The sequence below is a fragment of the Nothoprocta perdicaria genome, unplaced genomic scaffold (genome assembly GCF_003342845.1).
Source record: "Nothoprocta perdicaria isolate Ctin4 unplaced genomic scaffold, notPer1 scaffold_138, whole genome shotgun sequence".
In the NCBI taxonomy this organism is placed as follows: Eukaryota; Metazoa; Chordata; class Aves; order Tinamiformes; family Tinamidae; genus Nothoprocta; species Nothoprocta perdicaria.
Window position 1 is genome coordinate 423,341 of NW_020454516.1, and position 26,500 is coordinate 449,840.

The window sequence follows — 26,500 nt, forward strand, 5'->3', positions numbered from 1 at the left end:
CCCGCCGGGTGCTCCGCAGCCTGCGGCGCGCAGCCCAGCAGGGGGTAGCCGAGCACTGGCGAGCGCGGAGGCGCCCGCGCCGCGCGGCCTGCCCGGCCCTGGGCTCGGCCGGGGCAGTGCCCACGCGCGGCGGGGGGCACTCGGGCATCTGCGGCGCCGCCGCTGCCGTGTTGAAGGGCTCGCGGCGCTCGGCGGGAAGTGCCGCTGGGTTGTTCTCCTCTTGCACCGCTGCTCGCCCGCCGCGGACACGGTCGCACGGCCTGCGGAGCGGCGCCCGCCAGGCGGGACCCGCACCGGCCACACGCTGTSCCACGGTGGCCAAGCGCCACGCGGAAGCCAGGACACCTGGGGTTGCGCAGGAGGAGCAGGGCTGCCTTCCCTGTAATAAAGGCACCCAGAGTTGGCTCTGTGTTTCCCCTGCTCGCGCTGCCCCGGTGCACGTGGGGCAATGGGGAGACGCCGGGGAGCAGGGCGGGCAGCCCTGGCTGGACCTCGTGGCATCACCCCGAGGCGGCATCACCCCGAGGCGGCATCACCCTGGGGTGGCATCACCCCGCGGCGGCATCATCCCGAGGTGGCATCACCCCGAGGCGGCATCATCCCGCGGCGGCATCACCCCGAGGTGGCATCACCCCGAGGCGGCATCACCCCGCGGCGGCATCACCCCGAGGTGGCATCACCCCGAGGAGGCATCACCCCATCAGGCAGGTGGCGGCCGCCCATGGCCCTCTGCCACGGGCAGCACCCATGGGTGCCTCGGTGCCGCTGGAGCAGGGAGCCTGCAGCACCAGCGCCAGTGCCACCCGTGTGTCCCCRCGCCCGCCCTGCTGCTCGCACCGTCCCTGCCTCGCTCCCGACAGCCCAGCCCCGCGCCACGAGGTCCTGCTGGGGCTTTAACCTCTAATATGCAGCCATTACAGCTTATCTCGTCTCCTAAATTACTCTAAAATCCAATTATAGAATCCTCTTTCCCTCAATAGCACACAACTTGCCACATTACTGAAATGCTGGGTAGCTCTCTTGTTTTTCTAAATTAATAATAACTACCATTTTCCGTCTGCTCTTAGAATGGAAGTCTTTTATATCACTGTGCTGCTTTCCCATAATACATATTATGGTTCTTTTTATATGCTAGTTATGTTTGGGAAAGAAGGAGAAAGGCTTTGAAAAGATCTGCCAGTCAACTTCTGTGCATCAAAATATGACAATGAAAAGCCTTAGTGGAAATGTAGGCAGTAAATTCCTAATAACAATATATTCTGCCAGAGGAGAATGGCAACCTATCATTTGCAGGAACCTTGATTTTTGTGGCAGGAATGGTTGTTATCTCTAAGCAGCCTTTATGGATCTCAGAATAAGGATCTGGAGGGGACGTTTTGAAGGAGAGGCAGAAAGGTGTCCGGGCAGAGGCCGAGCTCCCTGTCYAGAAGGATCCGGAAGAGCGGAGCCCGCGTTCCCCTTCTCTCCCTTCTGCAGAACGCCGCACCCCCCCGTTGGGGTTGCCTGTGGCGGGCTGGGTGCAGGGGGCTGCCCGGGCACCTCGGGGCTCCCCATGGCCTCGGGGAGAGATTCCCAGAGGGAATGCTGGCCGCTCCAGGGAATGGCGGATCCCAGCAGCGGCCGCTCGAACCCCGGGCCGGGTCCCCCCTCTCTTTTTTTTTTTAATTGTACCTGCTTCTTAAGTGGTTGCTGCTGAGCGTAGGGAATATCTCACTTTGTTTATCACGGCCTAAAGTCAATTAATCTGTGTCAACACAGAGGTGGAAGACATTGAAAATATATTTATATTTTAAATTGAGGTTCAAGGTAACATTTAAATGAATAATTATTTACTATTTTGCTAAATGCTGACATATATGACAGCAATCATATATTAGTACAAATGCTTTTCTGTTTGAATGGCTCATTAGTTGCTTTGTAGGGCTGTACTGCTTTTTTAAGATTCAGATTCAAAATCTCTTCTGATTTTTGCTGTTTGGTTTTTGGCGGCAGGCCAGCTGCAGATATGCATAATATTTCACTGTTAGACCTTGCAAACAGAATATCCTGCTGTGCTAAAGAAAACATTGTGTTTCTTACCACATGAAAATAATCCATCACTTTTCAATCAGCACACATGCACAGCCTGGCACGCGCACACCCGCGCACAACCCTCTACCTGTTTTTTCCATCAGGCCAAAGCAAAAATAAATGGCTGTGATGTGAAGGGTGGACTCTTTGTACATGATCCATTAAAGTACAAACTAATCAAAATATATCTAGCATCTGATTTGCAAAGCAGCGTGGAGCCAGGAGGCCTGCTGCGGATACAGACCCTCTGAAGACCTCTCCGACCTTGCTCTGGCAGCAGCGTCTTTTGTTTTAAATAGTATATAGACAGTGGTAAGTATTAGACGGACCAAAACGTCCTTGGCCTAACCCACGACTACCAGTCAAGTGTGTTGCGTATAAAAGAGCAAACAAACAAACAAAACGTATGTATTGCACAACACGCAATTTAGAGATGAGCCTGTTTCGTGTTTGTGGCTGATTGATAAACACATGCCCAAGTAGCACGGGAGGAAGGGAACTCGTTTTGGAGCCTAACGAATCCTTTTGCGTGTCACCGGCCGTGGGAGGGGTACCTGTTGGGAATAGCCTTGTGCAATTACAGCTATCCTTGTGTGCTGGGTATCCACAGAAATCCGGGTGTTCTCCGAGGGCAGCCTTTCCCAACAGTTTCCCACTACAAATTGCGGAATAGAGTAAGTGGAATTCGGTAGCTGTTGAGCTGCACTGTTGTGTGTCCCGCTGCATTGTTTTCTGCAGGTTGTCCTTGGCATGCGGACACACAACGTGTCACTGGTTAATGCACAGAAGGTGTTCAGCGTTTTACTTTCTGCAGTGCAAGCAGTGGTGGAGGAGCCTGAGATTCCCTGGGCTACGCGGTGCAGTACGGTGCAGGTAGCGAGGTCCTTGCGCATGAGAAGTGGCCTTTTTTCAAGGATGCAGTACCAAAGTCCTGTTCAGTCAAGTATTTAGGCTTCTAGCTCTCACTCTGAAGAGGAGCTAGGCTTCCGAGAAGGAGATGGAGCCTGGATTTGTTCTACTTAAATGTAGGTCTTTAGTTCCGAGCGTAGTCGCCATATGTTCTTTCCTTAGGGAGCCTAGCAAGGAATAGTTAGGAAGTGTTTGAATAAAATGTCGTGTCTAAATTAGGAGCATGAAGCTGGATGGGGTGAATCACCGCACAGGACCACGAGGAGTCAGCTGAAGCTGTGCCCCTCTTCCCCCTATAATCCTTAATGTTCTGTTGAATGGGAGCCAGTGAGAAAATGCAAGAGGTGTAGTGGGGAACGAGTGTGGAGCTGCTGGCAACACGTAAAGCAGGCGCAGACGGGCTGCTCGGTAGGTACTGCCAGGGCTCTCCCTCCCTCCGTCGTGCCTCGGCATTCCCCGTGTTCCCGTGGGTGCTGCGCAGCCGCGGGAGCAGCGGCCGCAGGAGCAGCTCGGCAAGCCCCGGCCCCGAGCCCCCGCGCGCTCTCCGTGCCGCCCTTTGAGGCAGTTCTAGTCGAGCCTTCGCAGACCATTGAGTCCTGAACTCCCAGTCACCCCTTTCTTGCAGTTGTGGAACCAGGAGCTTGTCTGAGGGAAAAGGAGGTCTCAGCAGGGCTCTCGGAGGGCGGCGTGAGACATGAGTCCRAGGCAGGGCTCGGCTCACCGCCACGATGACGTGCGGCTCGGGTGACTTACCAGGCTGGCCGCTCAGTGGCTTTGCTGCCACCCTGACCAGTTTGCTGCCCTATTTTTTACGTTCTCAGATACTTTTAGTGCTTTATATAGGGCCAKTTGGGACCCTGTGGTGGAGGCAAGACGTTCTGGTATTTAAGTAAAGCATGAGGATATTTAGCCAGTCGTCTTGGGATTGTTTTGTAAAATAAATGTCTTTCCTTGGGAGTCTCATATCTTTCAGCTTCTTTTCCACTTTTCCTTCTGAGCGTGGAGCAGTAAGGAAGCAGGGGGAAAACAAGGAGAGGTAAATAGTGAGGAAAGACTAGCCCAGGAGCTGGAGCAGGAGCTAATCTCTTTTCAGGGGTGCTGACTCACCTTCTGACCTTGGCAAGGCAGGTGCCCTCTCTGTACTGGTCGCCTTACTCATATGTAAGAAAGGTAAAATAATTTAGGAGATACTGATTTTGGTTGAAAGAAACATAAAATATGTTCTTATAGAAGAGATAAGTGCTGTCTGCCAACATTTTCCTTGCAAAGCGTCACATATTTTCCCTAGAACAGCCAGACAGTTGGTCTGACGCCTCAGAGATCCTCACAGATCCTGTGCTGGCTGGAGCTGCGATCACTCGGAAACACCCAAGGTTGAGGAATGCCTTTTGTGGTTCCGTGGCGAGCCCTGAGCAAACTTAGCACTCTTGAACAGGTTCACCTTCCTTTCCGAGGCTGAGGAGGACGGTGTGTTTTCCTCGCATGTACCCACGCTGTGGGTGCAAAGTTGCCCTGCTGGGGTTTGGGCATTTAAATGGGTTACCTGGGTGTGATCCCTCTCCCTGAGTTCAGCACATCAGTGGGGTCAACGTTGCGACGGCAGGTGAGGTCTCCCCATGCAGAATGTGTTCTGGGACGCCAGGCGGGCAGGGGGGTGGAAAAGGAAGAAGGAAAGAAGAGGGGAGGGGAAGGGATCTCATTATTTACGTTGTGAAGGAATGCAGCAAGGTACCCGAGGTCTGTGATGGAAGGAGGYAGAGAGCCTGTGGTGGCAAACAGATGATGAAGGTGATAGAGCATCAGAAAGAGGAAGCCCATGGAGCCTGATGAAACCACCAAGAAACAGCTGATAAGAGAGTGAAATTCCACCAGTGCCAAAGCGACAGGCGGAGAGATGAGCCAGGCGTAAGTAACGTCAGAGTAACATTCTGCTTGTCAGAGCGATACCACTGCGGAGAAGAGCCAGCTACAGTCAGCTAGTTGTTCCAGACATCCAAAGGGGCCAGCTGGCATCTTCTGGAGGAAGCATCCGTCAGCAAAAAGATAGGCTGCTTTTTTTTCTTTATTGACCGTGGCAATATTTGTCTAGCTATTTGCAATGCTTGCTGCATGAGCATGTCAAGAAGAGGGACACCAGTCTTAAACTGCCTGTACACAGACATTCTCAGCCTCTGCTCCCGTGCCTTGTTTTGCAAGGAGAGAGTGTAGGCACAGGAGGATTTCCAACTGGAAGAGGTTGCGCTACCAAAACAAGCTGTAGATAAGGAGGAGGGAGCTGCGAAAGAAGAGTAATTGAAAGGGATGTCTCCAGCACAGCTCCGAATTAATGTTCAGCCTAGTTTATCTCATAATTCTTCCACAGATGATGCTAYTGCCTATTCACATGCTAGCAGTGGGAGCAAGGAGCTGGTGAGGCATGAAGAACTGCACGCGGGCTGCTGAATTCCAACCACCCCCGTGTCGGCAGAGGGAGCAAAGCAAAGCTGGACGGGTCAGCCGGACGGGGCTGCGCTGTCCCTGACTGCTCACGGCTCCTGCTTCCCAGGGTACGGGTGCTGATGGTGACAGTGTCCTTCRCAGCCTCCGGTCCTTTAAAAAGAGTCGCTATCATCAACCTGTRAAACTGTTGTTATTGTCAGAAGCTGCACGCCTGACTTAGGAGAATCAAATTGGGAGTTTGTCGCAGCAGTTGAAAAATGTCTTCATCTTCAGCACACAGAACATCACCTGCAGAGTGTGGTGCCTTATGGAGAGGCACCAGTGCAAGCAGCAGAACACAGAGCACTTGTGTCCCATTGAGACGTGATGCTCTTCACCTGCGTTCAGCGGGACGCCCCGGAATGCCTACCCACCCTCCTGGGGCAAAGGAGCCGCAGAGAATATCGTCATCTTTCTTGCTAGCAAACCTCCCGCTCCATTGTATTTCACTTTTAGGACTCTTCTTCACGCTTTGCTTTCCCCCTTTGCCCTGTTTAATTCCACCCCATTATTCCTGGTTTTGCTTTTTCAGTTTAGCTTGGCAGTCCCCTGCTCCCGTTTGCTTCCTGCATCCTTCTTCATCTCTTTCCATGACATCAGTCTGTGTTGTCCAAGGAGCCAGACTAAAGCTGTTCAGAACATACAGGGTTTGAAATTCAGGGTTTGAGCATTGATCAGTCCCACATCTGAAGGAGACACACCTTGCTATTCAGGTCCGAGGGATTCCAAATATAAGGGACTGTGTTACACTTGCTGGAGCGTCACCCAGGAAGATACCTCATCRGCTCAGATCCTTTYCTGTAGTGGAGGACCAAGACCTCCATCTTCCCGTGTTTCCCTTAGCCGCAGTGGCAGGGAAGATGTTTCCTGTATGCCACATAGGATCTAGCCATCTTGGTCCCACTCCTCCACCTCCCATGGGGTTTGTTTTCCTCATGCAGCCTTCCGTGATGTCTTCTCGAATGGAATTTGGAAAAAAAAATACTGATGCTGACATCTTTTATTTTCCATGCAGCCATGCGTTTGTGCACTCCTGCATGTGAGCTTGGAAGCTGATTAATACTTTGCCAGTTTATTGCAAAGGATAATATATTGCTGTACTCACCCTTTTATATGGGCTAGCATAAATATGAAACGGAAAGAGAAACAGAACAGAGGCTTCGGAATTGGAAGTTCCTTAAGTGCAGCCGACTGGCACGAGGTTTGACACTCAGCAGAGGTTCCGTGTATGGCCCCAGGTTACGGCGGCTCTGGTCTCCCCGGCACGGCAGGCGGGGGTTCGCTGCCTGTGGGGGATGCCTGCAAGCGCTCTGGGTGGGTGCTCTGAGCAGAAGGTTCAAGGCAACCTTTTTAAAAACATAGTGCACCACAAAAAGGGCAGGCACCTTCCCTTCTCCTCCCTGGCAGCCTGCATTTTCTCTTGCTTAGAGCACAGACRGGGTGTTCACTCTGGCCTGTTACTATGTCCTTGATGTTGGTGTTTTATTTACTGAATTACAATTGCTCTTGAGGTTTCCTTTATTTCCAGGATGWTTTCTTAAAGAGTTGCCTGCACTAAAGGCTTCTCCTTTCTCCTTCTATAAAGCATTTCATGAGGTGCTGATCCAGTAGGAAATTTACTTGTAAAGGCTGGCAGGAGCTGCCAGTAATTTAGGGCTTTTGGGGAAGCAGTGCAAACTTTATTTTCAGAGCTATCACATCCTCTTTCTATTCACCTGCTGTTTTTTTATGACTTAGAAATCACAATGCCGTGTTTATGATGGCAGTTTATTATAGGGTTAGACTAGACCAAAAAGATTTTTTCAATTACTGAAATAAAATGCTAAAGATCCTGCCCAGGACACAGGTTAAGGAGAAATGGTGGAGTTTAATTCCCCTCAAGGAAGCAATGCATTTAGTTTAATAAATAAAGGCAGTGCAATTAGATTAATAAATTAGGAGAGCCCCTATTTGTCAGTGGTTGATTCTGGCCGTCGTTTTGTTTGGGTCTTGTTTGGTCGGGAAGGGCGGGCGCTCCTGCAATATGAATCGCCGTTATTGGTGATTTCAAGAAATTTGACCTCAGCCCTCAGTATCCACCCTGAATGCGGCCAAAGGGTCATCTGAGTTTCACCTAATTTAACTGGGAATTTAATTCCTGGGCTCACAAAACCAGTATCCTGTTGGGATGCGCGTTGCTACCTGTCGTRTAGAGGAAATTGGGGTGCTGGTTCAACCTTAGTGTTCATTTCTATCAAGCAAATATAAAAATATTAATAAAACACCATACAGTGAAATAAACATAGCAGGTAGTTTGGAGAACACAGAAACCTACTGACGGGGCAGCTGTAAAAAACATTATCCTTTAGCAAAGTGCAGTAGCTCATCAAAGAGGACACTGATTTTAATGAGGGGTCGTTGAAACCTGTGCGCTAGATAAGGCTGGGGCAGCACGTTGATGAACGCGCCGAGCGGCGTCTCCTGGAACACCGCTGCGTTGGGCCTTTAGCCCTTAGCCATCATGTGCAAGCTGCAATAAAGCTTTTACAGTTATTCAATATCGTGAATAGTACTAGCGGATTGATCAGGCTTTCCAGCTGAAATAGATGACTGCAGAAGCAGGACTTCTTAAAATCCTCACTTTTTTATATATAGCCAGTTCATTATTAACTAAAGAGAGGAGGAGAGGAAAGAAATGCCCAGGGAAGAACCGAGGGGAAAAGAAGTGAACAACCTGGTGGTCCTGGCAAGATAACTCAAATATACTGTAAGATAGCTAAGAACTGCCTAAATCCACAGCATATGCAAAAAGATAGCACCGTGCTGTTGGCTGGGGCAAATGTGCTTTGGAATCACCATGTTTATCAGGAAAAAATCTTCTCTAGCCGTACCAATTTGTATTTGAATGTAGGGCTGTCATTAAATATAAAATGATTTTTGTTTCTCTTTGTGGCCAAAGACAGTATAAAGTACAAGGTRAAACGGTGCTTCTTGTTTCGCTTGCCTTTTGCCTCCCGCTCCTGCTCCTGCTTCTGTTCCCGCTCCCAGGCTGCTTCACGCTCCTGGGGCACGCGCCTTGCAGCACAGCATCCCCAGGGAAGCTCTTCCCAAGGACCACGCTGTTGGAAACATCTGTTGGGAAAGCAGCAGGCACGTGGAAAGCCGAGCGGGACCGAGGTCAGCCCAGGGTTAGCTTTCCTCTACCCGCAGTGTTCTGCTCGCTTTATTTTCATCTGGCCCATGCAGAGTGAAAATTCTGCTCGTAAAGCAATCACAAAAATTGGTACGGCCCTAAAGAATGCCGCTTAAAGCAAATAAGGGCTGCAGTTTGCACRCTGCACCCCTAATTAGCAGGAGGGGTCAAGTGTCAGGTCCACCAGTGAGCTGCAGTATTTCAGGTCTCCATCAGCGAGGGTCATTCCCGTTGAAGACAAAGCAGCAGAGGTTTTTCCCTGACATTGCTCTGGCTGTGTTTCTCTCTCATGTTGCTCTGTTAGACTGTTGAAGGAGTCTAACACTCGTTAGTGTCTAGACTCGTTAGACTCGAGTCTAACTCGCCCCGCGTGGGGCGCAGGCCCCGCTGCCCTTGGAAGGGCCAGCACAGCCCCTGGAAGCCGGGCAGCTCGCTACAAATGGAGTAAGCTGCATCGAGCTTTCTTTCCCGTTAACCTTGCCCTTTCCACATAACCATGCTCTTTGTGTTGGGTTTTGAGGTTCTGTTTTTTCTCTGTTTTAAGTGAAATTTACTGCCAAATCTGTGCTTTAATCGACTCGTATAAATCATTTTTGGTCCAACCACCTCTTGATTCATCAAAGCTCACAGCTGAACAGTCACAGCATAGCAGACTGATGAAGTTCTAGGTATCTGCTCTATGCAGCTTATTCGCTCTGTATTAAATGGGGTGGTTTTTTTCCCTTTTGCTGACTCTGTTGAGCKCTATTTACCAAAGCAGTGACCGGGGTTCCCCACGGCTTCCGTGGGGCCCGTTGCATGGGTTAGCTTTGCATGGCTTTGATTTAACCACGAGGAAGATGAAAGTGGGTGTGCTTTGCGTTCAACTCCTTAGCCATTTTACCATCCATCTTAGTCAACGTGTGATTGCCCAGGACACAGCATTAATGATAGCTGTCAAAATAATAGTTGGGGGGTCAGAGGTCAAGAAAAATATGTAAAAGACTTCAGGGTGAACCAGATGATAAAGTAACTCATTKAGGCCATTAAATGCTGGCATGGAATGGTCTTGATGGGTTCATGGGTTACTAGATGCAAGAAGAGTAAATGGGGACATCTTCAAGTAGTTTACTCTTGTTAAAAGATGAAAAAAGATGATAATAGCATTACCAAACAAGCGCACTAAAGGCAATTTTCTTAATTACCATGCTGACCCAGCAGTGCACAGAGAGAGGTCTTGTTATTGGAATGAGAGCTTTTACTTTCAAACAATATTAACCCTTCTCGGTACCGTATATCTTAATTAAAGGTATTCCTGGAAGTTCTGCAACCGTCAACATTTTAACATTTCTCTTTGGGTTTGCAGAGCAGTGGTCAAGGAAGAAGCTGTTGCAATTGACTGCATGGTTTAAATGATCTTTATTTCATGTTAGCTCTTTTTCCAATAAAGCCACAAACCCGTGTTTATGAAGGGGACAGCCCTGAGCAGCCAGCCTGCCCCTTGCTCTGTGTATCCAGACAGCCTCTTCATGGCTTCGCTGTGCTCAGTGTTCAGTGATCTGTCACTACCCGGACCGTGGTACCTCACCTACACATCTGAATTTGTCTCCCATTAGCTTATTTCTTTTTCAACAGTGCATTTTATTTTTGAATTGTTTAGAAAAAAAAATCATAAGCTTGTTTTCCAGCATAATCTCAGTAGATAGGGATAAAATGTTCTGGAGACTACTACAGCATTCTTAAACTCTGAAACTGTTCCATGGAAACCTTAGGAGTTTTCTGTGTATGAATAAAAACTTAACAGACCTGACTCCCTGCAAGAGGAGGCGTTCACAAGAAATTCCAGCCAAACYGATGTGCTTTGGAAGACACTTTCTGACTTCTGTGAGCTGGGCAGGGCTCTCCAGCCCATGAACAGGCTTCCTGCAAGGGAACCTGGCTGGTTTCAGGTGGTTCCTTAGCAATAATACTGTGGTCTTGCACATAATTATTYAGCAGCTCTTGAAGCTCACGTGGGGCATCCACGGTGTCTGGAGCTAGAGCACCTTTCTGCGTGCAGCCACTCTGCTTTACCCCAGCAATGGGCAGTAGAAGCCCTTCTTTCCCCACCTACCTCATGGTGTTTCGGTTTACGATGGTTTTGGTGTGGTGACAAACTCGATTGCTGCTGCAGGAAGCCAAGCACAAGCTGAGCTGCAGGTCCCCACCACAGCATCCACTCTAAGCTGACTGAAGGGACAGGTTTTCCTTGTGCTGCTGGGCAATTCTGGTTACGAATCACTACTACAGCGTGCTCATATATTAGATTGTTTCTCTATTAGTGTGACGGTAGCCCCAACAAGCCCCAACAAACCAGAACACGTGCAGTAGTTTAACGGGAGGTGCTTGAGAGAGCATCCGCGTAGCTTGGTGCAACAGGGAAAGGTGTGTGGAGGGAGGCCCCACAGCCTCCTTCCTGGAGGAAAAGCCAAGTGGTTTGCCCAAGAGCAAGCAGTACGTTTGTGGTAAAAGCAGCACTGGAACCAGGGTACCCTGAAAGCTGGTGCAGGGCTTGGACCAGACGACACTGCYGTGGGCAGGTTGTTTGCTGTGCAATTAGAGGAATGTTGTGATTAGCACGCAGCAACAAACCCTGATCGTGCTTACACTTTGTGTACTTTTACAGGAGAGCAGCATCTGCTGGCAGTAGAGTCAGTTTAGAACCGTCTGTCTTCTGATGTCTGGTGTGCAAAAATTGTTAGCTGAGCAGGCAAAGAACATCCGAACGGCTAATGGAAACTTTCTCTTCCCCCTAAATGGGGCAGTTGTCTAATTTGTTTAGCTAAACTACATTAGCCATCCTGAAAGTTTTATTATCATAGTCAAAAGCAGGAAGCCGGGAACGGACATGCTGTATTTTTAAAATTAAAGCAATTTTGAAAAACAAACTCAGTTTCTTATTGATTAGTTCACTTGTTAGATTAGAGACTCATTACTTTTAATAATAGGATAATAGTAGCTAGAAATGGAAAAGATCTATTAGATCATTGAGTCCATTCCCATTACACGGGCAGGATATAGTCAGGTATATGTGGATGGATGTATCAAATATTCTGTCCGCACGACACAGTCAACCCTCCGCTTCCTTGGCAGAGTGCTCATGCTGTGGGCTTTGACCCGAGGTGTTTGCTCTCGTTCACTCTGGCTTGGTTCGTTTATTCCTCACTGTGAATGGGAAGATACTCAGCTTAAACCATCACTTGCTGTAGGACCATGCCTGGGAAAGCTGAGAATAGAGGTGTGCAGCGGTTGTACCTGCACAGGCTGTTGGGAAGTGGTAAYGCGGTCACCTTGCCGAGTGTTGGGTAAACCCTGCACCATGTCCTGCGGCTCAGTGGCTCGGTTCGTCCTGGTATCGAAGCAGCGCGTTTCTCTAGGACTCCAGAGGTCTTCTCATGTGAGCAGGGAACAGCACTCACGAGTAGGGAATAGCAGTCACGAGTAGGGGGTAGCGTTCATGAGTAAGGAATAACATTCATTTGCTGAGACTGCTCACCCAGGTGGGTCGGTGTATTAAGTCCAAAAAGACTAGTTTTGTGCATGCCGATTAATCATGTCACTAAGCGCCTCAGAGATTKAAGGTCAGCCCCTTTGATTCCGTCCTCCTATTGATTTGGGGGAAATTGCTAAATTTAGAGCAATTAGGTACACTGAAAGTAATTAAATGCAAAAGTGCTGTAGCAATTAAAATGGGAGTCCGGTCTGCATGCAGAACAGTTGGAACATTTCGCAGTGTTTCTTGATTTTTCTTACAACTGAGGAAGTTTTTTTCCAGATTGATGCCTTCTGAAATTAGGTGACCCCCATTTGGCTCTTAAAAATTGTTTCGTGGTCCCTCTCAGTGGCTTCCACTGAAACTTAAATCTGTTTTTTTTTTTTTTTTAAAGTAAGTATGGACGTAATAATTTAAAGTCACAGTGCACTGCACATGCCCAGAAGAACCTCGATCACTTCCAAATCCAAGGACTAATAAAAATTGGAAGCACTCCAGTAATTTTAAATTACTTTGCACATTGAAGAGTGATTTAAAATCATTGAAGTGATTCAATTTTTTTTATGTATGCACTTCAATTTGGAAGTGAGTCAGATGGACAGCAGCATGCCAAAGAGGTTCAAGACATATTGAACTAATTTAAACATTTTTAATTCCAGAAAGAGAGAAAGGAGGAGTAATGAGGTTCCTAATAGGAACCTGGAGCACCCTCGCCCCTTCTTGCTGCTGCGGGTAGGGGCAGGATGGTGAAGGAGCAAATGGGCSACCAACAGGAGCAGGACTTGGTCCCTGCGGCGCCAGCGCTGGGAGCAGGACAAAGGACCCCCAGAGCTGCCGAGACCTCGGCCAAGTTTCCTGGTAATGCTGGATTTATTCCTACTGTTGTTGCAAAGAGATTTGCACAACTGTGACTTCTGGTTTTGCCTCCTGGAGGTCTAGCTGACACAGGGGGGTGACTGGCTTGGGGAAAAATATGCATGCATTCATATGTGTATGCAAATATAGGCAACGTGTAGTTTGGCTTCTCAGCATGTGCTACCTGAGACGGGTCTGTGCAGAAGGAGCAGGGCTGGCATATGGAAGTGCCCGCCAGCATGGGAATATTACTTCAGCATCCGTGCACTTCTGCATAAAATTAACACACGGACACAGGAAAAGGCCCCTCTTTGGCGARACAAAGACATGAGGACCATTTTGAGGCTAACGCTGTTAATGTTTCACAATCARCATTTCACATGTTCTGCACAAATGACAGGAAAAAAAAAACATTGAATTTTTTTCCCATCAGAAAGCTGCCATGGCCCTGCATCGTGTATCCAATGGCCTCATACTTGTTTAGTACTGCAGGGGTCTTTTCTTTCTTGTTTTTTAAAGATAACAAACTGAAGCCTTCATACAGTGAATGTGTGCGGAGAGGATGAAAAGACCCCCCCAAAAGCAAACAAACCAACCCCTAAAGCTCAGCTTTCTGAGCAGGGTGAAGAGTTTTTATTTGGCTCTTCCCGCAGAAACAAACGTGCTTGTCTGTGCCAGCGGAATCAAAGGAGGGCGGCAGGAGGTGGACGTTAAGGGGAAGCTGCTCCCGGCTCGTCCCTTCGCAGTGGGGTTCGGATGCAGGGGCTCTGCTTTAATCCGAGCTGACGCGAGCCCGGCAGCAGCCGCAGCGCAAGGAGTGCTCTGGACCCCACTGTGCAGTTCGGTGGGAGCGACTGGGCCAAAGTCCTTCTGTTCGTCCCATGAATGACTGTTCAAAGTCCCTCTTCAGAATGACACATGGTCCCGTGTATTCCTGCAGTTCCACTTCCTGCCCTTGCATCCGTATTCGCTAGCAGGGCAGGATACCTCCAAACACGGACCTGTGCAGTCGGGTGGACTGACCGGCTGGTAACATTCTCCATGCTGTGGTCACGGGCCTGTTTAACCTCCTGTTAAGCCTTGCTCCAGCTGCATCCCTACCATGGCCAGCTGCCCAGGTGTGAAAAGTAGCTCTTCCTGCAGAGCCGGGTTCTGCTGCTGTCTTCCCCTCCGGTGCTCTAACCTGACCTTATTTATGGTGAACACCCCACGGTCGAGTGTTTGCAACCACAGACACACAGAGGAGCCTGCATTGCCTTTGCTCTATGAAGTACCTCTTGCTTTATGTCTTCCATCAAGTATGTTTTACTGCTGTGGAAATCCAGGACCCAAGTTCCTCCTGTGCTTGCTGCCTCCGTGCTGCCCCACGCGCCGTGGGGAGACCCGTCCTCACTCCCGGCTGCACCAGGGCCTTTCAGGAAGGAGGGAGTCTCCCCGCGTCCAGCCTGGGTTTCTTCTTTTTATTTCTCCCTTTGCGAATTTCTGTTCCTTTTYTTTATGCTTTTCGGTGGTTGATCAGCCTGGTGTCTCCAGGTCTCCATCAGCAGTATCTTACCTCCCTTTTTGAGCATCCCGGGTTTTGACAATCCGTGCGTGTCGTGTAGGTCACCTAAGAGAACCTCTCGGGCACCTCTGTGGCTGCTGACATGGCGAGTGGCCTCTCCAGGGAGCTGCTGACGGGTCCCACACCCTGCACACGAGGTGAGGGAAGTGCCCCCACATCCCCGCGTGCCCCTATCTGCCCACACAGCAGCCAGCTGCTTTCCTGGCTTGTGGGCAAACTTCTTCTGTGCTTTTCTAAGAAAAATCCCTCCATGGCTTCCCTTAAGAAGAGAAACAGGGAAAGAAAGAAAGAATCTGTCCAAAATGTGCACAAAATCTCCTTCTGTCCGCAGTAGTTTTTCCAGAGGAAGGAACACACATATCTGTCCCTCCGAGTGGATTTTCCCCTCCAAGTCAGCACTGCCGGAACACATTCYCCGGGTGCTCTGCTGCTTGAGGAAGGAGCTCCGTCTTGCAGAGGCAGCAGAACAATGTGGTGGCTGTGGAGGCCGTTCATTTTCATTTAGTAGATAAATCAATACTCAAAGCCTGAGTAACTTGTTGGCACTAAACTCTGCAGCCCCATTTTCACTGAAATCTGTCAAGCTTTAAGCATTCGGGTGTTTTAATTTTTTTAAAGGATGCATGCATTTACGTTGCATTCCAGAGAAATTGATACTGCTGATAAACTGCAATAATCAAGTTATTGCTTCTCCCCGTGTATTCCAAGGGAGATGTGGTTCTGTTTTGTTATTTTTCATGCAAATAGGAGCAGAAGCCAACACAGAGCATCCCGCTTCGCCTCTGTGCGGGACAGGAGAGGGGTGTCCCGTGCTCCGGGGTGCACCGGCGGACATTATCCCGCGCACTCTGTCTGTGAGCGCRCTGGATAATCCGGGATGCTGGGAATTGCCATAAAGCGGGCGTGCTGCCAGCTGCACGTTGCGGAGGGGATTGCCGGGCCGTTTTCCGAGGAGTTCCTCCCCAGCCCCGGCTCCTTCCGTGGTGTTGATGCGTTCACCGCGAGGCCGAGAGGAGGAGAGCCCTGGAATACCCTGCCCCAGGGCCCCCTAAGCTCTGCATCTGTCATGGATCATGGCAGGGAACAGAAATGTTTGTTTTTGCTCCCATTCATTTCAACTGGCAGCCAGTTATTATTAGAGTGAAAAATTAAGCTATTATGCAGTGGAAGCCTTGCTGGCTCTATCAAATTTATGGAGTTAATACAGCAAAATTATCCTTTATAGCGGGCACGAGCAGCTGTATGTATAATGCAGGCCCCTGCTTGATGAGACTGGATACAAAATGGCAGCCCTCTTCCCACTGTTGTTCCTAAGCGTCACCCGGTAGCAGCGTCACCCGGTAGCGGTGTCACCCGGCAGCGGTGTCACCCAGCAGCGGTGTCACCTGGCAGCGGTGTCATCTGGCAGTGGTGTCACCCGGCAGCAGTGTCACCCGGTAGTGGTGTTACCCGGTAGCGATGTCACCCAGTAGCGATGTCACCCAGCAGCGTTGTTACCTGGCAGCGGTGTCACCCGGCAGTGGTGTCACCCGGCAGCGGTGTCACCCAGTAGCGATGTCACCCGGCAGCGGTGTTACCTGGCAGTGGTGTCACCCGGCAGTGGTGTCACCCGGTAGCGATGTCACCTGGCAGCGGTGTTACCTGGCAGCGGTGTCACCCGGCAGTGGTGTCACCCGGCAGCGGTGTCACCCGGCAGCGGTGTCACCCAGTAGCGATGTCACCCGGCAGCTGTGTCACCCGGTAGTGGTGTCACCCGGCAGCGGTGTCACCCGGCAGCGGTGTCACCCAGTAGCGGTGTCACCCAGTAGCAGTGTCACCGTGTTTCAGAGATTTCAAGGCTTAGTTATTGAGCTAAGAGCAGCGCTGTGACTTGGGCACACACATAACCCAGCCTCTCCGAGCTGTCGTCACCGCAGACGTGGAAACCTGCTGCTGGAAGGGGAGAAGTCCAAGGATTTCCCAGGATTTTGCAAACATCTATTTTCCGAGATCCCCCCATCCCTTTGGGTTTGGGTTTTTTTTTTTTCACTTTTGGTTTGTTTGATTGATTTTTGGCATGGTTTGATGTGGTGAATGACGGGTAGCCAGCYCCATCCGTGCCCGGCGGGTGCAGTGACTCGGGTGCCCGCGTGCCCGGGCAGGGGGCCTGGGAAACACGGGGACATGTGAACACGGGGACACGTGCGCACAGGGCCGGCTCGGCCAGAGGACAGGCGAGGAGCTGGAATGCTGTGTACGTGTAGTTGAGTCTACAGCCTCCACGCGCAACCCTGTTGAAGCTAATGCTGCTCTAGGCCATGTGGGCCCGTCTGCTGATCTAAATTCAGCTCTTTATTTAGCTAAACAAGCCATGGATCTGCAGCCACTTCTGTTTTACACTGGCTTTTGCTAGTGGGTGCCACTGCGATGCCCAAACTTGCCCTGCTCTCCTGCCCCATCAAAGTAATTGCAGTGGAGTGGCAAGGTGGGTTTGGAGGGGATTCCTGATCTGCTGTGCACTGGGGCGCGTCCAGGATCCCAGAATCCGTAAGGTTGGAAGGGACCTGCAGAGACCATCCAGTCCAACCCCCCAGCATGYGCAGGGTCACCCTTTGTGTGTCTAATCCGAGACGTTTGGGGCAGAGTCTGAAAGGAAGGAAAGAGAAGCAAGTCCCAAGCCCTTCCTATTGGGAGCAGACCTAACTCTGGCACTAAGCACTGCCTGCCTCATATGAAGGGAGAACGGGATAGAAACAGCATTGGGGTTAGAAAGAGGAATTAAGTTGAAAAGAGCTTTATGGGAACATTTAAAGAGATATAAAAGTGCTTGAAGTTCTAAGTCATGCAGCTATTTCTGATGAAATTATCCTTATGGTGTTCATCAGTCTGTGTGTAGCCAACGTTGTAGGGGACCGACTAATTGCACTCGTAGTTGCCTTTGAGCTGTATTGAAAGTAGGAAGAGCTTGTTCTGCGAATGGTTAAATAGCAATACAAACTTTGCATACAGTYTCTGGAAGACATTGTCTCTGAAGTAGGTGGAAGGACAGAAATACTTTCTGATTGCTAATGAAGTTAGAACCCGGTAGTTAAATATAAYATACATAGTTATCAGAAATAAAAATGGAATTTGCCATACCACAGTGGTCATGTGGAACACATATAATCTGAGATCTTTCCCAGCGTTTAAGCAAAATGCTGCAAGAGAAAACCTCGGGGAAGGAGGGTCAAAGCCGTGGCCTGCAGGAGCAGGTTGCTGGGGCGGGAAGCAGCAGCCTGCGAGCAGGAGCCGGCGGGATCATCCCCAGGAGCCACCTTGGGGTCCTCTCCTAACGCAGGGCTGCGTTGGCACAAGCCTGGATGCACTTGGCCATTGAAAGCGCCTGGGTGTCCAGCGCAGCCCTGTGCAGCACAGGGGAGTCTGGGTGGCCGCCCCAGGAGCTGGGCACCCCAGACCTGCCCTTGAGGGGGGAATCACCAYAGCGTTGCCTTGGGGTGCTGCGAGAAAGGAGTGCGGTGACACTGATGCTGCTTTGTGCCCAAAGGGCCCTTCACGTGYGTGTGGTCACAGGTATGTGAAATAGGCACTAAACGGTGTTCGTGCCTACCCTGCACATCCTGCTGTCCTGTGGGGCTAACTGTATGGCTGGAAATTAATGAAATTCACAGAGGAATGGTAGCCTTGTGAGCTTTGGGTACGCTACACCAATCCTGGRGATTGTGTTACTTTTGGCTAAACATATTTCTGCTCATCTTGAAGGGATATGTTTTCATTTTAGCCTATTTATCTCAGTATATCTTTTTTTGACACAGACCTACTAGGAATTTTAGAGAGTACAATATAGACTCCAGATGCTAGGTGCTCCTTCATCTTTCTGCTGCGCACTTTAATCCGTAACAACCAACACGTTTATTTTACGAGCCTTCACAATCAAGAGAGTCTTAATATCCTTTCTGGCAGGTTTTTGCTCTTTGATTCTGCACTGTATGGGGGACCTGTTGCTTTGAAAGGCCTCCTCASTGGGGACTCCGGTGGATTCCAGGCCGCTTTGGAGCGCGCTCGTCCTTCCAGTGCTCCGTGACCTGCATGGCCAAAGTGTCGTCATCCTCCACTGCCTCCTTCGCCAGTGCCCAGTGCTGAAACCAGCATCAAACCTGACCTCTCCGGAACAGCCGCGTTGAGGGATCTGCTGCTGCTGTGAGTGTGGCTGCAGGTCTCTCCTGCTCTTGGAATAACAGGCTGCACGTCTCACTTCCCCAGATAAAATTCAGCTTAGGGCCCATCTTTACAGGCATGGCTTGGTTAATGGGGAGGTCGCTTGCATGAGTGCAGCTCTGAACAGAATTGGGGCTCTTRGTGAGCAGGAAACTTTCCTCCCTATCGCTTGTCCCAGGCTCCATGTGCTTGTGTATCCCCAGAAATGCAACCGTGAGAACTGGTAACCCCTACCAGTGCGAAAGTGCCGTGCAGGGGAAGGTGAACGTGCAGCCCSTCGCTGAGCTGGACAGACAGCCCCGCTTCTTTGATTCGGAGAAGGAWCCAAGGCGAGAAGGCCCCACATGAGCTGCTCCTGCTGCCTTGGCCCAGCGCGCGCGGCGCTGCCATGAACACACGTGTACACACGTGATCGAGCCGTAGGCTGAGCGCGCCTCGGCACGGTGCGGGTTGGGCGTCGCGGGACGCGGGCGCGCAGGGGCTGCCTTGGGCCGTGCGCCGGGTGCCACGGGACCGGCGGCACCAGCCAAGCGGCGCCGGGGCGGCTCTCGTCGTGAAGCCCCTCTGCTCGCCGCATTCAGCCCCGAGTGGCTCCACCTGCTCTCTCTCAGCAGCGAGGCTGCCGTCGCTCTGTTTAAGTTAGGTTAAATATTTCCCCTTTTCCCAGGATTCAGAGCTCATCAGCCCAGCTGTGGCGCACAGTGCCGAAACACAGAACAGCTGGAGCCAGAATGTGAACAAAGTTCACCTTTTCTTGTTTACATTTGAAAGCTGCTGCACTGTTTATGGGATGATGCATTTGTTTAAATGAATGTCCAGCTAGTATTGATTTTTTTTCTTCTCCTTTTTCCCTTTCTCTTTCCTCCGGCCGTGCCGGGCTCTCCCCGGCACCTGCATGCGCCCGGCTGTGGCAGGAACGGGGCCGGTGCTGGTGCCAGTGCCGGGCCTGGCCTGGTCCCGCGTCCTGGCCGAGCACCCACAACAGCCCCCGGGGCCCCAGCTACGCAGCCCCCTCTGCCTCCCCTCCCTCTCCATGCCAGTTGCATCCTGGAGCCATGTCCTTCCAGGGCGGCATCCATACGGTGCGCGGAGCGGGGACTGGCGTGGGGCTCCTTCATACGTGTCCTTTGATCACGGACACGGGGTTCTTATTGCAGCCTGATGCACCCATAGGTGGTGCCTCCCCAGCCGTACACGCACCCCGTTCCTGATTCCAGCCTCTTGGCCTCAGAGGCAGTGGGCAGCGCCGAGGGATGGGGCAGCTCCATGTGCTGGATGGGGCTGCAGGACTCGCCATTCCGTTCAGCAATGAACCTGTGAATTCTGTCTAAGGAAGAAGGGCAAAGAGGAGCACGAGCCACCCCGCAGGTCTGGGGGAGAGGGTTGCAACGCCGCTTAAACACAGCTACAGCGTCGTCTGTAGGTTGCTTGGCCTATATAACACAGACTTAACCATCAAACTTAGATGTTCCCGTGCCTGGCTGCACTGCCGTGGACGGGGAAACATGCACTGAAATGATGGGGCAGTCAAGTCAGAAACGTGGCGGGATAACGTGGATGTTTCCTGGAAAACTGCTCAAAGCACGATGGGTTTTTAAGATATAAACTAAAACTATCCTTGTGTAGATACAAATCTTGGTCATACTAGATGGCCAAGGATGATGATTGAGTTATGCTGATTCTGCTAAAGAGACCTGGTTATATATTAAGGCAGTAAAATTCTATATGAAACATGGGAGGAATGTATTACTGGTTAATTACAGCAGCAAGAATTGCCATGGAAGGGATCATTACCATATTTTATGATGACCATTTTATCATTTCCTTGTTTATACCGTCATTTGCTAATTAACTTTTCTTCGTATTTTTAAATACTTAATATTTGTGTATTCCACGTGGTGCTCAATAGAAACAGTTCTTAATACAGGGAGTACATGGGGAATGGGAAGAGGAACGGAAAATACTGCAGGGAAAATGGAGATTTTCTGTAGTCCATGTTGTGCCAGTGCCTGGGCAGTAGTGGGGCTGGTTGGGCTTGGTTTTGGGGTGGAAATGGGGTAKCCGAAGGCAACCCCTTGTTTTAAAGGAGAAAGAAATTCTGCTGCATCCAACACGCTCCCTAAGGCGGTTTTATTCCCAGGGCAGTGTCAGCAGCACCTCTTCAGATGCGGATAGCTGAAGGAGGAACATCTCTGGTTTTAAGTAGTTGGACAACTGTTTGATTGCTCCCTTCTATAGGAAAATAATCTCTTCATGGACGGCTATAAGTGGCATCATTTTTCCTCTGGGTTCCCATTGCACTTTCTGTATATATTACACATCTGGGCTGTGAGTGAAACGCACTCCGTCCTCTGCAACATCTGGTGCGTCCTGCTACAGAGGAGGCCTCTTAGCTGCTGCTTTTACTGCCTAATTTTATTAAGTCTTTCTCTAGCAGTCCCYGCTCCAGATACCATCAATTCCACATCACGTGGAAATAGCCAGTGCTCGCTGCAAAAAGGGTTACGTTGGTCGGTAACTGCATYTTTTTTTTTWAWWAAMCMRRWTWAAAAAAAAAAATTAAAGTCAGTGGAAAAAGAAAATGTGAAGAGCATTTTGCTTTTTGCTTTGAAAAATATAAAGCCAGGAGAAAGAAAAAATAGCAGGAAGTGTCATATTAGAGAAAGGCTGTTGCTTTCTGCAGTTAAGAGTATCAGCTCAGTTATTCTGTTGATGCAGGAACCTGCAGACAGGCCTCCCAGGAAAAAGGGGTACCTCCAGTAAGAGGAGAAAGGGGTTGTATGTATATATATACTTTTATATGTGTAATAGGTAGCCCATGATGTCCCAAGCAAGGGAGGGATCCCCACCACGCAGGCCGTGCTCCCTCCCGAGGCCCAGGTGCCTTTGGAGGGTTTGGCCCGGGTGCCTCGTGCRGGGCTGGGGAGCAGGCGGGAGCCCCGGTCGTGCTGTGGGGGCGTGAAAGATTTATCTGCGAGCGTCTGCCCGGTGTTTGGTTCCAGCTATTGTTACTGCCCGTCTGGGCTCAGGCTCTCCTCGTCCAGGGAGAGGGGCTGATTGTGCCCCGGCCGTGGGGAACGCGGCGGCTGTTCCCGAAGCGCAATCTGGGAGCTTGGGGAGCGAGATCAGCTCCCGCAGCGCCAGGTCCGCCCGGGTGTCTGCGCTCGCCGTGTGCATGAGGGCACGAGGGGCTCCCCGCATCCCAAGGCGCTCCCGCTCGGCAGAGCGGGGAAGCAGCAGAGCCGCGGGCGGCTCACAACACCCGGGAATTTGCTAAAAATTGCAATTTGCAAAGCAGGGAGAACCCCTTAACGTTAGCGGGAGGGACAGGAAAATAAACKGCTTTTGTTGTTGTTGCTATTTTGTTTTTCAAGAAAGCCCTTGGAACTAGGGAAGCCGGATGCAAGGCTGGCTGTTATTTACCAAATCAAACTTATTTAAATGCACTGCCTCTGATACTTAATAAATGTTATCGTGTGGCTTTTCGTGGCTAATAAACCTTGGTTTACATTACACCCCTTGTCTGCTATGATTTGCCTCCTAGGGCTCACTTAGAGTGCATTAAGGAACGGCACACCAGATCAGGGTGATTTGCTGCAAAACTTAAATAATTCATTTATGCCCCAGCGCTTTGCGGCAGTGTTTTCACAGCCGCTGTAATGAGACAAGCTGCGCAGCGCTTGGCGTGGCTGCTGCTCGCGGAGAGCATCCCTGCCCCGTGCCGCCCTCGCTGCCTGCGGCACCGTCCAGCCCGTCCCGCCGCCCGGGCCCTCTGCCCGACACTGCTGGAACCTCTTCTGCATCCGTGTCCCCTCACCGGGGCACCTGAGCTGAGCGCCTCCATCCCCAGGAGGACTTGTCCCAAATAGCTCCGTTATTTACACTGAAAATCAGAATGCATCGTCTTCTGGTTAATGCTGTGAGTTTTTCGCGCTCTGCGGTTGATGGAGCTGGTGACCTCTCCATCTTCTTTGTACRTATATGAGGATGTAGCTGTTAACTCCGTGAACAGATCTTATTTGCTCTACAGGAAGAGCAAATTACAGACGAATTAAAACATAAACAGATCAGTCTTAAATTAGTAGTTGGGCAAGAGTAATCTGTTTACAGTGTGTGTCTGGCTTTGCCAGGAAGAGCACACAACAGTTTATATTTCCCRGCGTATCTCGCCACTGACTTGGAGCTTGAGATAAGATGAGGAAAATAATGCTAGGTAAATGCAAAACTGCTGGTTGGATTTGGTTGGAATTTGCAATTCCTTGGCTAACTGTTGCTAGGAACCAGCTTTAAACACTCCCTTCTCCTTGCGTAAGCCATAGCTGTTGAGCATAATGTAAGCAATGCATTTCATATAAAACATTAATTGAAGTAATGTGTAATTACAAGCAGATTTGATCCTTTTTTTTTTTTTTTGCATCAAATGTTTCTTTTTTTTTTTCCTAGCTTTTTTATGTGTGAAATTTTCTCTAGAGTCTTCCAATAGCAAATCTGTTGCAATTGTTTGCGTTTTTGGTTTGGCTGCTAGGAAGCGTTCAAGTGCATAAGGGCAATTAGGATTCTGCAGGATCAAGCTGGAGGACGAAAGGGGACCCCGAAACCCGAGACTGGGCAGCTCCCAGGTCGAGAGCCCTTTGAAACGGCCGTGTTTTGGTGAGTGCTTCTCAACCAGCTTTGAGGAAATCACCACGCGTGCATAGACATGCAGGAAATGAGCTGAATTTGTAGTGCAGACATTTCCAAAGGAATGTTTGCGGAGCGCAGTGTCCCAGCAGTGCGCCCCTCTGCACCGCGGTTATCCGCTGCCTCCCTGGCGAGGAGCGTGGTGAGGCCGTGCTGCGAGCGCTCCCTGGCTCGCAGCCTGCCTGCCCAGGCAGGTGCCCGAGGGTTTCCGTGCGGTGGCAGGGCCCGGACCACCAAGCCTGGCAGAGCCCCGAGCAGTCGGCCTGCAGCCGGGCGCTCACGCGGGGCACGCGCTGGTGATAACACCTCGGTATTTGCCGCCTTGGCGCTGCCCGGTGACGCATTCCCTCGGCCCCTTTGGACCCGAGTCGATCCGTCAGCTGTTTCGGCTACGCGGTGTTTCTAATTCGCCCTCTTCCCAGGCAGCACGTAGGCCTGGCGTGCGTGTCTTCCCCCRATTAGTCCGTGCTTCCTCCATATGGCCTGGCCATTTGGACTTGCTCTTAATGCAGTGCGAGCTGCGGCACAGCACAGCGCAGGCAACATGCTGCCCTAGCGGAAGAGCCCCTGGACGAAGCTGCCGGGGAATTGCCAGGATTTCCCGAGGCCTTGGGCAGGGCTCCCTAGAGCCAGCGCCTCTTTCCCCGAGCCCTGGAGGGCCCTGAAGCCCGGGAGGGCTCCCTGCGCCTTGGGCAGCTCCGCGTTCCGCCGGGAAGGCAGCGCGGGAGCCGGCGGAGCTGCCTCCTTCCAGGCCAGGGACGGAGGCCCTGYGGGCGCCGCATGGGGCCTCTCCCGCTGTGCCCAGCGGCCTCGGGCTAAAAAGGAGGAAAGAAGGGCAGGTTTTCCTCTCCGTGTTGGTGAAATCCAATGCCCCATGTTTTCCTCCTGTAAACCGGGAGAATGTTAGTTCCCGGAATGCACTTTATACAAATTAAAGCCCTTTCTCCCTTCCAAGCGTCCTCTTTAACAAAGGAATCAATTTCTATCCTAGCAGGCCAAGGTGAACAAACATATATAAAATAATTATTTTTTTTCCCTTATTATAAGAGTTTGTTTGGCTTGCAGAATGAAGCCGGAATATTTATGCCCTTCCTCTTAGGGAAGGTCAGCAGATATACACTCAATTACCTATTTGTGTGTGCTAAATCAAGCAGCCGCGCATTCAATATTTTGTTTTTTAATTTTGGCCGCGCAGGAAGCTGGAGATCCAAATGAATGGCTCTTCCCCGGCGACATAAATCCCGGCAGTGCTTGCCGCGCGCGCCGGCCTGCAGGCTGCTGCGTGATGGATGCTGCTGTCCTCTCCGTCGCGCACGGAGCCGCCGACGCGCCGGGAACCTGCCCCGCGGCCGGGATCGTAGGGGCTGGACGCGAAGGCCGGCGGAGCGGGCGGCATTGCCGCTGCCGCGGCCGGGCTCGGCACCTCTGAGCCGAAGCCGCCGCCGCCGCCGCCGCCGCCGCCGCCAGGGGCTGGTTAAGGCCGGGGCGCTCCCGCCCTTCACAGCGGCGCGCGGGCGGCTGCGGCGCCCTGCTTCCCGGGCAGGAACAGGTAGGCAAGTCGGGTGTTTATTCACTGAAGGTCAGGCTTTTGTATTACGAAACTGCTCGCAGATGCGATAAGCAGTAAATTGCAGATCTATCACCTTTTTTTTCCCCTTTTCCCCGCTCTTCCCAGCGAGCGCGTGTGTGAAATCAGCAGAATGCTGCCTGCGCGTGATTTATGGCCCACTTTTGACCAACTCTTATCAGGTTCCCACAAGCCCTTTTCTGATGCAGCTCATGTCTGAATGACAATAGACAACCAGTGCCATTATGCTCCCAAATCCCTCTCTGCATTCGAGACACCTAAGATTACATCTGGGCTATTGATTTATTACTCCGGCTTTTTTTTTTTTCCCACAGGGACCAGTTTGTTCAGCCCGAACAAGATAGACTATTATTAAACTGAGCAAACTACTCCATGTGAACTTGGTAGAGAAATAATCATTTGCAACCACCTTTCTAACCACCCAGGTTCGTAAAGAAACGTAGGTGTTGAAATATTAAGACTGTTTATATATGGGTCCCACCATTCGTGTTTGTTCAGATTATATATAATTTATATACATGAAATGAGACCCAACAGGCATTCTGTTGTGTCGGACATTATAGGCATATTGCCTAAAGCGTCGCGGAATTACCACCCAATGTACAACCCCCAAATCATTGCAAATCTCCGTTATAGAAATACCTACTGTAGCACCTACTGTATCTGTGGCAGGGAGGTTTTATGGCACCTTTTAGAGTCTCAGCAGAATTTATATGTTCTATCAGTAGGGTTTTTTAATTTTTTTTTTATTTTGGGGGAGGGAGAGGAAGCTATAAATTTTACAGTACACCAGATCTTTATATCTCCGAAAMATGTGCAGTGCGGGGTTCACATTTAGTGTGGCTCGGCTCTGGTCGTGTGTGTGCGTGGGCCGAGCGCCGCTTCCCTTCCCTTCCTYTCCGTGCCCTGGCTGTGCAGCCTTTCCTGGGCTCCTCTGCGGAGCAGAAGCCAAGCAGCAGGCTGGTAAAGCCAGGATCACCTGGGAAGAGGGACTTCTGTCATTCATTCTTTAMTGTTGCTTTTCTCTGTCACCGTTTGCTCATCCTTGTGAGCTGGATAGTCTTCATAGGTGAAATATTTTATTTTATGTTTTTTTCCCCCTATTTTGTGATTACTTTCTGCGGKCAAGAGGATTGGGATGAGGAAGGGCCTGGTGCAGAGCAGATCATGAATATCCACAAGCCCACTCAGCAGGGACGGATTAAGAAATGCAGAAACGTGTAAGCCGACGTCGGCACACGCAGGGACGGCGTTGCTGCTGGCGAGAGGACGCTCCAGCCCGGGAAGGACTTGGGAGAGCCATGGGAGCTTCCCCTCGGAGTAAGGGCAATAATTCAGGACAGATGCAAGAGCCAGGGCTGGTTTTCCTCCGAACGGAGCAAGCGGGAAGGGAGGCGAAAGCAGCRCAGCGCAAGGAGTGGAGAGGGAAGTGAGCTGGAATAGGGCAAGCTGAAGAACCCCGAAGGGGAGCTGCTTGCC

The 26,500-nt window shown here is 50.8% G+C and overlaps 1 long non-coding RNA gene across 1 annotated transcript in view; it reads left to right on the forward strand.

Moving 5' to 3' along the window:
- The window catches only part of LOC112942968, a 37,044-nt gene extending 13,649 nt beyond the window's left edge, over positions 1 to 23,395 (forward strand). The window contains exon 3 of the long non-coding RNA XR_003248504.1: positions 23,279 to 23,395. This is a non-coding gene — a long non-coding RNA (uncharacterized LOC112942968). The remainder of the gene's footprint in view (positions 1 to 23,278) is intronic.
- The last annotated feature ends 3,105 nt before the right edge of the window (positions 23,396 to 26,500 follow it).